The following is a 14,100-nucleotide window of genomic DNA, read 5'->3' as shown; positions in this document are numbered from 1 at the left end:
TTTTCACAGGAATTGCATGCCACATGATGAAGTTTTACAGTCAGGCAAGACACAGTGGAGCAGCAAAGGATCCAGCTGAAGAGGCTGCTTGCTCTACAAGGACTCTGGTTGAAAACTGAGAGAAAAAGTGCCAAATCAGAGCATGTAAATAGCAAAAATTTAGAGGATTTGTAAGTCAGAAAAGCCCAGCTCAAGGGTAAAACCAGCAGGAATTCCTACAGGCACCAGTTTAAACCTTTTGCTCGATAGTGAGGACATTTTTAAAGCTTTCAGTGGCTGTCTCAGAAAGACCCTTCACTCAGGAGTAGCTGCAGTGTTTGCCTCTCCCATTCTGGCTGTAAGACACCACCTTCCTATGCCTGCAAGTGATTGATTAATTAGGCTGGTGTGTGGATGATGCTTATCATATGGGAGGGGAGCTGGTACAAGGTTTGGGGTGTGAGTTGGCAGCCAAATGTCCTAAGCTTGCTCCTGGGCTGAGTCAGGGCAGGCAGCCCCAATGTGTGTGTGTGTGCCAGAGGTGATTTTCCAGGCTGAAACAACCTCTGAAGGCACAGTGCACTGAACTAACTCCTCTGAACTCACTCCTCTGTTACAAAATTTTAGAAATGCAGGAAAAGTACTGGCAGAATACATGCAAGGTGCTGTAAATGTATCAAATGTTAAGGCAGGAAGCAATTAAAGGCAATTAAACCAAAAACTGAGGGTTCAAGCTGACTGTCAGTATGCTGCTGGAAGTGCCAGGAAAGGTCATTCTCCCTCCCAGGGAACCCTGACTGTAGCTTTGGAGAGAATGACAGAAGTGTAGAAGAAAACACTGAGGCTGATTTGCAGTTCCCAAGACATCCCAGCTAACTGATGTGATTTTGCCTTGTACTACATAAAAGATTTTTCCTGCTGCTACTGGTACCTGCCCTCAAATGAGCTGCAGGTGAACCCTCCACCCAGCAGTGTGATGCACAGCAGGGGGAGAGAGACAGGAGAAGTTCTTGTTTCATATGAGCAGATCAAAACACAGCAGAAAAATATAGTCTGCCTAAAATATCCACATTCTGCTGTCCCATTCACTGGAGGCAGAGCTTCAGACTACTGAGCTGTAACTTGACTCTAATATGGAGCCAAACCAGGAACAGGCCACTTAGGGAAACCTCAGTAAGGAGACAGGAAAAAGAAAAAAAAGAACAACTTAAGACAATTCTTTTTTTTAACCTCCTAAAAGTGCATTTACACATCTCACACATTGACCATATTCTTCCTAACACTTTACCCATCATAAGAAATATAAAGAACTCACCAACCACTTGGAAAAAAGCAAAGAGAGCATCATTTGGAGGGGCCTTGATGTGGACATTGTGACCCAAGGTTAACAAAATTGTGATGCAGGATGCAGAATGTTATCCACCACCTTGTGCACAGCCAGAATTTGAGGACACCTGCTGAACCTCACAGGCCATCAGTCCAGAGGGAAAATATATTCATCTGTACACAGCAGGTGTAATCTTGGACTCACTGTGCTCCAAACATGGGCTGGAAAAATTAATCTATAGCAGGTCCATAAATAAATACCAAAGAGATTAGGGAAGGATGTGCCCTCTAGCAGCCAAAATACAGCACCAGAGAATGCCAGGAGAGTGAGGAGGAAGGACTGCCACTGGTACCCAGGCTCATGTGCTCACCTGAAGTGACAGCTGGCACTGTCAGAGTTGAGATACTGGGGGGCAGGGTTGGCCCTTTAATCTGATTTAGGAGAGCATTTGTCATGTTACAAACAACCTTTGGGCAGGGAAAGAAAAAAGGAGCTCTTCCATGTGACTTTGCTTCTTCCAAGAAATGCAGAAAGTGAGAAAGGCAAAGAGAGCATTACACTCCCTGGAAGCTTTGGCATTGCTGGCCATCACAGGAGTTCTTAATTACAGTGTTAATCCCACTTTCCCCAGAGCACTGCAGCCAGCCTGCACTGGGAAGCACTGGGAATCATTATTTATGTGGGATGACAGAAACATCACTGGTGCAGTCATTTTGCTGCTCTCTTCTCCTGCTCTATGTGCACTAGAAAATTAGAATGGCAATGGCAATTCTGGAGCCATTTGGAGCAGGAATGGGTCCTGGCACAGAGGAGTAACACCACAGAATGAGCTCTGGCCAGGGAGAGGTGAAGGGTGTACATGCTCAGTGCTCCTTTCACTGGTCAAATTCAAATCCAGCAGTGTGAGAGCAGTGGAAGTCCAGAAGAATACATCCCTGCCAGTGCCTCAGGTATCACCAAGGTCATGGTCACTTCTGCCCTGTGAGCAGACCCAGTCCAGGCCAGGCTGTCTCAGTCTGTCCCTGCAGCAGCCCAGACATGCACCCTGAGCTGGCGAGGAGATGGATGAGCTGCTGTGGCCATCACACAGTGAGCAGAGCTGGTTTGTGTCAGCAGAGATGCCAGGCAGAGATCTCTGGAAGGGTGCATGCAAGCTAACAGATGCCCAACCAATCATTTATTCTCTCCCATTCCTCAACAGGGCATGGGGGAAAAGAAGATGAAAAACCTCATGGGACAAGATAAGGAGAAGGGGATCACAGTTACTGTCATGGACAAGCAGTAACATAATTTATTGGTGATTACAATAGAACTGGATTGTGAAGAAAAATCCAAAAATTACAACACCTCTTCCCCCACCATTTGTTCCCAGGATCAACTTTACTCCTTTGCCTCCAACTCCTCTTCTTCCTCCTCTCCTCACCCCAAGCAGTAGAAAGGAATAGGAAATGGGGGGCTGTGGTCAGTCTTTAATGGCTTCACTTTGCCACTCCTTTCTCTGCACAGTCTGCTCCAGTGTGGGCTCTCCATGGGCTGCAGTCCTGCAGGAAGCACCTCCCTGCTCTGGCATGGCATTTCCCAGGGCTGCAGGGGACCCTGAACCAGGTGTGTGGAGCACAGCACCTGCACTCCCTCTCCAAGGGATGCTCCTCATTTACTTTTATCTCAGAGCACTCCAGAGAGGTGATAAAAGCCACTGAGAACTCCAGATCAAGGTTTTCTTGGTAAAGTATTTCCATTTTTGGAAAACAAGAAAGATATGTCATTGTAATAGACAAGGTGCCCAAATCCATGTATTCTTATCATAAAATAAAACCTCTGTTAGCAAAACCCTAATTATGACTAAAAGCTCTGCCAGTACTGATGCTGACATGGAAAAGTTTCTTCTTTGCATTTTGGTCATGTCCTTTTATCCTCTACTCAGAAGAATGAGGTATAAAATGTCTCTCACTCAGTACAGGCTTGAATAAACACCAGAGAGATGTATAATGAGGTTTATTCAGCAAACCCTTTTGTGCTTCAGATGTTTCCACAGCCAAGTGAGCATGTGGAATCCATCCGTTCCACAGGAAGCCCATAATACCCACTTGAATTTAAAATGCACACTTAAGAAAAATTTGCACTGGATCTTCATAACTGCAGGGGACTTTGGAGGTCACAAACACAGCAAGGCAAGTGCTTGTGTTACCATCAGGATTAATTCCCTCTGATAAGGTCTGGCAGCACACAGTGCTCCTTCACCTGTTGCCTCAAATACTGATTTTGGGGCTTTCCTGACCACAAAAGAGCAGTTGTAACAAACTGTGTTGAAAATTTACTAACCAAGCAAACACACACCTGAGGCTGTTTATCACCAGCAACTCATTAATGCCTTTGGTCAAACCCCCATGCATAGGAGGGGATTAAATAGTAACTTAGAGTTCAAGCCAAGGCTTGTTTGTTAACCCATGTAGCTGCCAAGCTTCACATCAGAGTGAGGAGAAAAGAGCAAAGGAATAGCCAGGTAAGCTCAGTCACCTGTGCATCACTTTGTCAAGAGATTTCTGATGGCATCTCTTTATTTACAAAGCTACTGATTTTCTTTCTCCTTGATGCTTTTCATGAGAGCTAGATATGGGAAAAACACTCTGTAGCAGTACAAATGCCAGTGCACTCACAAAAATCATCTACTCATCTTCCTCTGCTATAATTGAGCAGAGGAGGAGGAAAAAACCTCTTAAAACCTCACAGGGTTGAGATAAGGATTAGGAGAAAGTGCTTTGGGGGCAAGACAGGCTCAAAACTTCAAAAGCTATAAAGAAAGCTTCATTAGCAGAATTAAAAGAGGAATGATAAGAACTAAAGTTAACCTTTAAAACATCTTTCCTCCCCCCAGACCCTCTTTCCTTCCCACTGGCAGTGTAAAGAGGCAAAACCTGAGATTTTGAGTCAGTTTACTATTAAAAATAAGTATTTCTTCAGTTTGCTTAGGGAGAGGAGTCTCTCCTGCCATGTCACAGGAAACAGTTTCCCAAGGTTTTAATTTCATGGCTCAGCTCTCTGCCCAGCACCTGCTTGCCCATGGAATCCCTCCCATGGTCTGGCAGTCTTCCCACAACAACATTCATGGCAATTTTGGATTATGTGGTACATTTTTTAAGAATGAGCTGCTCTAATATAGAAGCAAAGAATCATTCTGTCTCTGAAAGCAAAATTCTCTCTCTGTTCAGGTCAGATCACAGCTGATTAAGCTTTTTCAGCATCTATATCCTTCAGTTCTCACTGGCTATGGGTGAACACTGCATCATGCACTTCATGAGTTGCAGGGAAATAATTTGGTGTATTGTATCTTCACCACGGTTTGCAGGAAAAATTCAGCTCCTGGAGCATCTCTTCTTCCTGATTTTGGTGTTTCCATGCTGCTCTCTTGACGCATCCTTGCCTTTCCCTTGCCTGGGATTCGGGAGAGAACTGGTGCCTGCAGGTTCGTCTGTTTTCAATCCCTGTTCATGGACAAGGCTTCACAGAGCTCCGCGGCGCTGAGAAGGTTCATCCCACCGGGGAATCGCCTCCCGCTTTTTCCCAAGGAAGATAAAAAAGAGCTTTTCCCGGTGTTCCCGTAGTTCTCTCTGATCCCGAGGCGTGCCCAGCCGCTCGGCAGCGCTCCGATCCTCCGAGCAGCCGGCAAAGGGCTTTGCCCAGGTGCTGGGCAGCTCCTCTCGGAGCTGATTTACTCCTCTTCGCCAAAATGTCAATGAATGCGACACCAGGACGCGCTCCTGTCACCTTCATTCGCCTTCCACGGGCTGGGTGTGTGTGGAGCAGGACAGGCCTTTCACCGAGCATCAGGGGCATTGCCAGGCGCAGATTCCCTCCCTAGGCTGAGTCCGTGCATCCATCAGCCTGGCACTGCCCAAACCTGCTCTGCTTGCAGTCTGCAGATGTCCCCTGACACCATGGCACCATTTCTTTGCAAGCCCTATTTATTGCCCTGTTTTCGTGTGATTTACCATCTTTTAAACATTCTCCAATCAATGCTCATTTCATCTTGGTTACGGACCTTAGCATCTAAATAACTCGTATCTTTCTTTTCACTAATATAAACAAATTTCAAAGCAGGTATCACAGCATAATAATTGTTATTACATAGGTGGTTTGTGTGTGTAGGAGATTATTTCATTATGCCCTTAGCTTCTATTTACTCTTAAGACAAAAGATGAAGGGATCAGGCTACCCAGTGTCCTTTAGGAGGCATCAGCAGAGATTTTGCTAAGAAGCCTCTACTCAGGCATATGGCAGTAAGTTGCTAAGACAAAATATTTGGGTTTCCCTTCTTAGCATGGGCAGGTGAAAGCTCAGAAGGCTTCAGGGACTTGCTGACTTTTATCCATGCACCAGCCTTGTCAGAAATACGCTTGTAGGAAAACAAGGATAACCTTGCCTAGATTTGCTTTCACTTTTAGGGTTGGATAGGGTTGTTATTGTTGCAGGCAGAATAGGAACTTCAGACCAAGTTTATCAGGGAGACCCTCCCATTGAGTCACAGGGTGTCCCCTTGCCTGTTAAAGGCTTCAAAGAGAAGCCTGGATGCAGCTAGATCCAATTCTAGTCCCAAAAGGATTATATACATGCACTTGAACCTTTGTATGATTTAGTTCCATATCACTGAGGATAGCAACCCAAATATATTTATATAAATAAAATTAATTATTTAAATGTATCATTATAATGGTTATTATTATCCTAAAATATTTTAATCAAAACAATTTACTACACAGTAGAGTAACTATAATTGCTACTGTAGTGCACTATTTTTTAAGCAGCAGGAGACTGGTGTTTCACACCACTGCACTGCCCAGTCACAGTTGAACAGAAATAAACTTCACCTTGACACCACAGCTCCAGCCTACAGAGAGGTCCAGCACAATTGCAGACACTGGTGGGAAGCATCTGAAAATGGAATATACCATAGTTTTTACAGAATTGAGGACCAATATGGTACTGAAGGAAAGGGGGAGACTTTGTCTTGTTAAACAAAATGTTAGACCCCTGTGTCTCTAAATTACTGCTTATTGAAGCACTTCAGTGAATCAATCTCTGCAAATTGCTGTCCCATTTTAACTTCTCTCTGGGCACCTACCAACCCATCCTCCTGCTCTAACTCTCCATGCAGGAAGCAGCTGCCACTGGCTGCTGAATTGCAGGTTCCAGCATCACCACAGTGACATTGCATAGTGACAAAAATGAGCCTGGGTTCAGAATGGGGAGGGGGAAGGAGACAGCAGCTGAGGAGAGGATGTTTTTTCCTTCCAGTGGCAGCAGGTGTGACAGCATGGCAGCCTCCAGTGCAGGGTGAGCAGGACTTGGTGCAACACGCTGGCACAAACCACCCAGCACTTCTGATGAAGATGGAGGTGAGAAGGATTCCCTCCAGCTGTCAACAACACTGGTGCAGTTATGCAGTCCAAGTGCAATTTTAGCAGCTGCTGGCATTCCAGAGACATGGGCAGTGTGACATACTAATGACACGCTGGTGTTGGCTGATCCTTAATTTCTCTTTTTAAATTGCACTTTCTGTAAACTGAGAAAAGGAAGCTTTAAGCATCAGGACTAAGCCACCCCTCAGACATGGATCCCAGGGGCATTGCTTGGGTGGCAAACCCAAGCTGAGAAGGGTTTGTCAGATGCAGGTGCATGTTTCTGTCCCCCATGCAATCTTCTTTGCTGAGTTTGTACAGCAGCTCATGGGGACACAACACTGAATTGATCATGACAATAAACATATCAAAACAACTGTAAGGATTGATCTAAACAATTCATCTACTCTAAGCAAATATTAGAAAAATGTAATCATATGTTATGTCACATATAATTGCTATGCCAGTTTTCCTACAAGTAAATATTTTTTTTATCTGCCCCACTATAAAAACTTGTCATTTTTAACCCAGATGAGTTTATTGCCATGGCTAACCTTCCTGTGAAGCATAGCATATTTAACACAACTTATTTTCCAAAGACTTTTTTTTTTTTTTTTTAAATAAAAATGGCCCTGCTTTTGAAGAGGTAAAAAGATCATAAATCTTTTGATACAGCTCATTAGGAAGCTGCAATTATGCACAGGTGAGTAGGAATTTTAAAGATTATAATTTTTCATTCAAATTATTGATACTGCAATAGAAAAATTCAATTAATTTCCCTGTTATTTGTATATGAACTTAAGAGAACATATCCATCCTGAGAGGCACATGTACCCAGGATTTTACCAGCAGGAGACTGAGAGAACCCAAGGTTAGTAGAGAGAAAGCTGCAGCAACACCCAGTCCCTGGGAATTCTCAGTGCTTCTCCAGCAGATATATGGAAACAGAGCTCTGTGACACAGGAGGCACACAGACCCTGTAGCTTCACAGCTTCCACCACACCCCCCCTTTCCCCCCACTTTAATTCAGTAGATGCAGCACTGCATCATGTGGGAAGCCACAGAGAGCACTCCTGCTGCTGAGGCTTTGCTGCCAGGAATGCTACAGCCTGGCACTTTTCTCCAAGGGAAGAGGGGAGTGGGATGGTTTTAGTCATTCTTCAGATAACCATCTTACTCTAATTCAGCTCAAAGCTCAGAAACCATGGCAAACCATTTCCAGAGGATGTCATAGCAGGCAACCAAAGTGCTTATTTGGGAAGGATGGGAGTGATTTTCATATACTTGGAAAAATCCTGGATTGAAAATAGCCCTTTTCAGCTGATTAATTGAACTCACTACCTGCTGCCCCAGGAGACACATTTTGCCTCCAGCCAGAAGGCAAAAGCTCTGTGCTTACAGCCAGCAGCTGGAGGTGGTGGAAAGGAGCAGAGATGTTCATCTGTCCAGAAAGGTGGAACCCAACCAGGCAGCTTTGGAAGGGGAAGGTGCAGCAGCAGCAAATGGGAAGGTCTGTGCTGGGCTTTGGGACAAAAGAGTGAAGCAGCATTACAAAAATCCAGTGAAAACAAATGATCTATTGATACTTCTCAGCACAGTTGTGCCAGACTCTGCAAATTCACCCTGGGGGTCCCAGGTCTCCTGTTTTTGGGCTGCCAGGCTGCTGGGACATGTCCTTGTCCCCTCCCAGTGGGGCTCAGCTGCCCAGTGGTGCCCATGCCCAGCCTTCAGCTCTGCCATGGGTGCTAATGCTTCTCCCTCCTGCAATCCTGGGATGTTGCCTCTGTTCAGGAGCATCACTGGATTTCATAGAGTGCTGGTGATCTCTGGTGTGCTTGAATCTATTGTCAGAGTGACATCAGCTGGGAAATGCTGGTAGTGGAGCAGGACTTCTTTTTAAGAAGTTTCTTTCCACCCAAAAGTAAGTTCCCCCCTGCAGTGCATAGAAAATCACCTCAGTTCTTTTGAAATCAAAAAATGCTAATAAAATTATAACTTTCCATGGTCTGAAATCAAGCAATGACCTCCCTCTTCTGTACTATTACCCCTATTAATAACCAATGAAGTTGTATTTTAATTATTCCTTGTCATTGCAAACTCTTCATAGATGAAATAATCAAAGGCAGCTGAGGGACAGAGCTCAGCAGTTTTCTCTTTTAGTGACACAGGAATAAAGTTTCAGCATCAGCTCTTATGGGGGCTGGAGGTGACAGTGGTTGGCTGCTGGGAATGTTTTTTTCCTGGCTCTTCTGGTGATAGTAATTATATTTTAATTTACTATTAAGACTACAGGTTTCTCATTAAAAGGCAAAGCAGTATGTTTATAATAATTGTTGACACAGGCTGCCAATGTGTATTACTATGCAAGAAACTAATGGGTTTCATATGATAAAGGCATAAAGCACAATTGTATTTCTTTCTGAAAGGTATCAAGAATTGCTGTAGAGCACCATGGACAATTCTAGAATAAACAGATAAATGGGAAACAGATCAGGATTTCTTCTTTGATAAGAAAGAATGCATATTATATTTCTGAATGTGTGATGTGTGGGTGGAGAAACCCTTCTCAAAGAGGAAGACAGGTAAATAAATTCTCAGAGACTCAAATCAGCATTGAAACAAGGTTTCTTTTCCTTGGGGCAGGAGACTATTTATTAAATTTTTTAGCCAAAAAAATCTCCCTAGGTACAGCTGAGCTCATCTTTTGGGAAAGAAGCTGTAAGAGATCTTACCTGGTAATATCTATGTTTGCTTCTCTTATACCTACTATTGGTTTGCTGAACCACTACAACCAGGGTTTCAATTAAGATTTTGATTAGTGACTAAAGATTTACAGTTTTAGCAAGTGACAGGCATTTTTCATTGTCTAAGTTAAGCCTTGCAAAGGGAAGTTGCCTCTTTTCCATATAGAAAACTGATTGCCCTGAAGGTCATAGGGAATAAATGGAATTTCTAAAAACAAGCTAATTTAAAAGATGATGAAAATATCTCCTGAAAACCAGTCTGCACACACAGCATGTCTTTTGGAAGAAAAGAAAAGGCTGAGCTTCCCAGGGGAGAGTGACTTCTGGACTTATTTTGGCACAAATGCCCCTTGGCATAAAGGCAGGTGCTGAGTTAGCACAATCCCTGAGACCACTGGCAGGCAAAAGGAATACTTTTGCCTGCTGTACTTCCACTTCATTGAAGACTTTCAAAGGTCATATAAGTAAAAGGAAGGAGCAAAGTGCTTAAATAAAATAAATAGCTCCACTAATTCCCAAATTATTTGTGAAAGCCACACTGAGCTGGTATGAAGTTTGTGGGTTTCTCTGCAGTGAACAAACTTTTATTTTGTTCCTGGTTGAAACAAAAGTGTTATCAGTAACTCAAGCAATGCAGAAGAGTAGAGCATTACAGTACACATTTCCAGTGAGAGCTCCCATGTATGGGTTTGGCACAGCCTGGTTTGTGGTAGCCCAGCTGGGACAGGGGAGGGTGAGTGAGCAGCTCTGGTGGGTACCTGGCATTGGGCCAGTGTCAAACACAGCTAAAAAAAGGAAATACAAGACACCCCAGCAGACAGAGGCTGCAAGATCAAAATCCTTAAATGGGTAATTTAAAATGCTTAATTGAATAACACTGCTATACAGCAGCTTGTTGGAAACTGCTCCTCAGGATCACTGCTCACAAGACATATCTGTTAGCTGATATTGAAAACAATTCTGCACAGGACACCCAAAGTTTAATAAGGGTAGGTTTTTCAGGCCCCTTCACTGAAACCCAGATAATGAGACATGACATGTTTCTAGGTGTGCACTGATGAAAATGCTAAAAGGAAAAACTGCATTTATCTATTTATTTCCCAGGCAAAGGGATGATCAATGCCAGTTGCTTTGGTCAGCAGCTGGTGAGAATAAAACCAAGAACTACCCTGACCCCATCTGGTTTAGTTAGGAAGGCTCTGGGAGAGAGGGAGCCAAGAGGAGACAGTCCCTTGGCACACCAGGCTGCTCCCAGCCTGCAGCTCCAGCTCTCACTGACTTTTTTTCACAGCTACTTTGGCTGAACCAGGTGATTCTTTGCTTCCCTGCATTTTTCTCAGTGATGGCTCTGTTTCTATTCCCTCTGGCTTGCCTGTACCTTCAGCCAATGTCAGTGTTTTACTGCATTTATATGCAGTCTATTTAAAAACTCCTCCAGCCTGACGGGTGGTATTTTGGAGCAGCTTTGCACCTCTAAGGAAGTTTTATTTCTTCTCTCCATTTGCTCTCTTCAGACAGGTCTTATGAATAAACAAGAAATTAAAGCACTCACCCATTTCAGCTTTCTCTACTGCACAAAGTCAAAAGCACACCCTTGCCCTGTAAACATATGTATTTATGTATTTTTATAAACTTGCAACAGCATTTTTCTGTCAGGACATATTCAGCCTCTCAACAAAAATCAGTCTTGGACAACACCCCTTGATCACCTTGGCAGAACACCCAGTCAAAGGTCATCCATCCTTTTTCTACCCAAAATATGATCTAGTTTGCCTTCTGGTCTAAGGCAAAACTATTGCCACCTGTCTGGTTTTCACAAAATAAATTCATATTGTTATTTCCAGTTTAATATCTTAAACCAGCTACAGTACTGTGCTCTGCCTGGTTACTGTCTCTCCTTGAAGAACTACCCCCCTTTTGAAAAAAATATTATAGGAGTAACAATTAAACTAATTGTTGAAACCTGTTTCGTAAAACAATTGAGGCTTTTCCATCCTGACACAGGGAGGCACAGGAATAACAGTTCCCTGTTTTTTTCCTGCTTCTGCAGCTGAGCAACATTCAGCAAGTGGCCAGTCTATATTATCATGCTGTCCACTGCAAAAAGGCTGAATTGCACTTTATTTTCCTAGCTGGGCACACTAATTTAGCCATGGTGCACTGGCCCAGCTCTTCAGTTTTACAGAACTTGTGTTTAGTGCTTGCAACTCTTTAGATGTAACTGCTCAACCCACTGGTTGAGCAAGAAAGACACAAATTTCTCCATAAAAATGCTTTATTCTGTAGCTATCTCCCAGGTGTTTTTTTCTTCTTCTCCTTTGTACAAATCTCACTTTAGGCTTGGAGAATTATGGCTGAGGATAAGTTCAAGCTCCTGTTACAGCTTCTAGTTCCTTTTTGGGTACAGTTCAAATTAATACAGTTCTTATTAATTTACAGTTGTTAGCCCAACTGCTTCCCATTGGTTCTGCCTCCCTCAGCTCTTTTCACAGGACAAGGGCCAGGAACAACTCGAGTTTCACAGGGAGTTTTGCATCCTGACTGTCCCTAACCTCCTCTGGCTGCTCTCACTGGGGACATCAACGTGGGCACTACAGATTTCAACACGGGGCATTCTCTGAAGCCCAACAGGCTGGCATGCCATAGGATGTGGAAATAACACAGCTCTGAGTTTCTGGAATAAAACATTCCTTTCAGAGAGGAAAAAAAAAATTACTACCTTTTCTATCCCAACCCTGTTGTTTAAAGAACTGCACCCTGCAGGTGTCTAATTACTGTCTAGTTAATCTCATTAAATATCATCTCTTGCATTCTAACTCTTCCAGACTTATTTTTTCCATGCATGGTTTTCAAATTTCACCCTGACAAGATTTGTATAAAACACACTGGTTTCTTATTGCCTTGTGTAGCTTAAGGTTTATGCAAACTAGTTCCTATGAAGCAACTCCTGCAGAGTCCTTGAAAAGGAGAATAGTGAAAAACCAAAGCTTACCAGGATGAAGGGGGAAGCAGCTAACTCACATCATTTCATCCTAAATTATGTTTCCCTAACCAGCAGGGATTTCAAATAAACAATAAATATTCTAAGAAATAGGTTTTTAAGTGCCATCCATGTTTGTTTCCATTATAATCTGCAATTGATTATATTCATAAATAATTCATAGAATTTGCTTTTTGTCTATTGAGATGGGGGTATTCTACCTTGATTAGTGAATTCTGAGAGGTAGGTCCCAATGGACTAGAAATACTGCTCCTAAATGCTAATTTTATATATTTAGTTTAAAAGGCAGGTTGAAGAGGTAAGAAAACAGAAGCGTCCTAAGATTTCAGACCTATTATGGACAGTGTAAGTTTTTCTTTATGCGAGCTCATTTAGATCATTAGTAACAAATACTTGAAGAAATTCAATAGACAAAATGAAACATTTCCAAATGTTTCCATTTCCACACTCCCCATTTCCTTTTTCACACTCCCCAAAGTTGTGCTAAACAAGCTATTGCAACTCCTGAAGCATGAAAATTACTATAAACTGATTTTTTTTACTATGTCCAGTAGCTGTTTTATAAATCAAGCACTGCTGGACTATGAAAACTAATGCTCTGTAGGGAGTTTTAGCTTTTTCTGGTAACAACTATTTACATGAGGGTTCTAATTATTTCTTTGTAGTTATCTTCTCTTTTAAACTGACAATTTTTATTAAGTAGCTGCACAAGTAAGTTGCTTAAAACTATGATCAATTACTTCTTTGGCTTCTTTCTTTCCCATCACAGCTGGTTAGTGATACCACCTACAAAAAGAAGTTACATGGACATCATGTGCCACAAACCACAAACAGATTCCTCTGTCTTTATCAAGTAAATGAGAACTCTTCTGTGGCTTCTAGACCCATCTTCTGATGCAACTGTCTCTAGAACCATTTCATTTTGGTTTTCAGAAGCCAGGTTTCACAAGTAAAAGGCAATTTTCATTAAAATTTGACCCCCAAAATTTGTTTCTCCCTCCTCAGCATTTTTTAACCTTTGCTTTGAGCTATTAATTTGTAAGATGTCAATACTCTGAAATTACACGATGGTAACATTTCAGTTTGGTGAGTGGTTAGATTCTGTGGGCTCCAATCATGAAATAATGAAGCAGAATGTAATGGAGTAATAATGTATCTAATGCATGGGGTTCCATGTTACAACCCTCAAAACCAGTCAATCATTAATTCCTTTCCTTTAATTAATTTCTTGCTTAGCATTATTCATATTAAGAATTACTTTTCCAAAAGAAAAAAAATTAAACAGTATCAACCCAAATATATTTGAAAATCCCTGATAAGGCAATATTAAATCCACAACCTTTAAGAATATGTATGATTCTGAAGAACAAGATACCCCAGACCAGTCAGTAAAAATATTCCCCACAAACCTGTGTTAATGGACCATGTAACACTTTCTTGATCAGGCAGTAGAGTCCCACATCAGCTTGTCTTGATTAAGAAAGACACTGCAAGCTATTAGTTGTGATTCTCTACATTGTTTCAATAACAATTTCTGTATGATAGGAATCCCAAAAGAAACTCACATGGGATAAATATACTAACAGCTATAAACCCAAATAATAGGTCCTTTATTAATGAGATACTGGAATGCCTATAAGTGAACTTTAAAAT

At 42.4% G+C, this 14,100-nt stretch overlaps 1 protein-coding gene across 2 annotated transcripts in view; it reads left to right on the top strand.

Annotated features, from left to right (window-relative positions):
* ATP5PF (ATP synthase peripheral stalk subunit F6) overlaps positions 1-14,100 on the top strand; it is a 282,601-nt gene that overhangs the window by 241,325 nt on the left and 27,176 nt on the right. The gene's annotated exons all lie outside the window — the stretch shown is intronic.

This window comes from Erithacus rubecula (genome assembly GCF_903797595.1).
Source record: "Erithacus rubecula genome assembly, chromosome: 1".
NCBI lineage: Eukaryota > Metazoa > Chordata > Aves > Passeriformes > Muscicapidae > Erithacus > Erithacus rubecula.
Note: the sequence above shows the minus strand (reverse complement) of the source record. Positions and strands in the feature narration are given on the sequence as shown.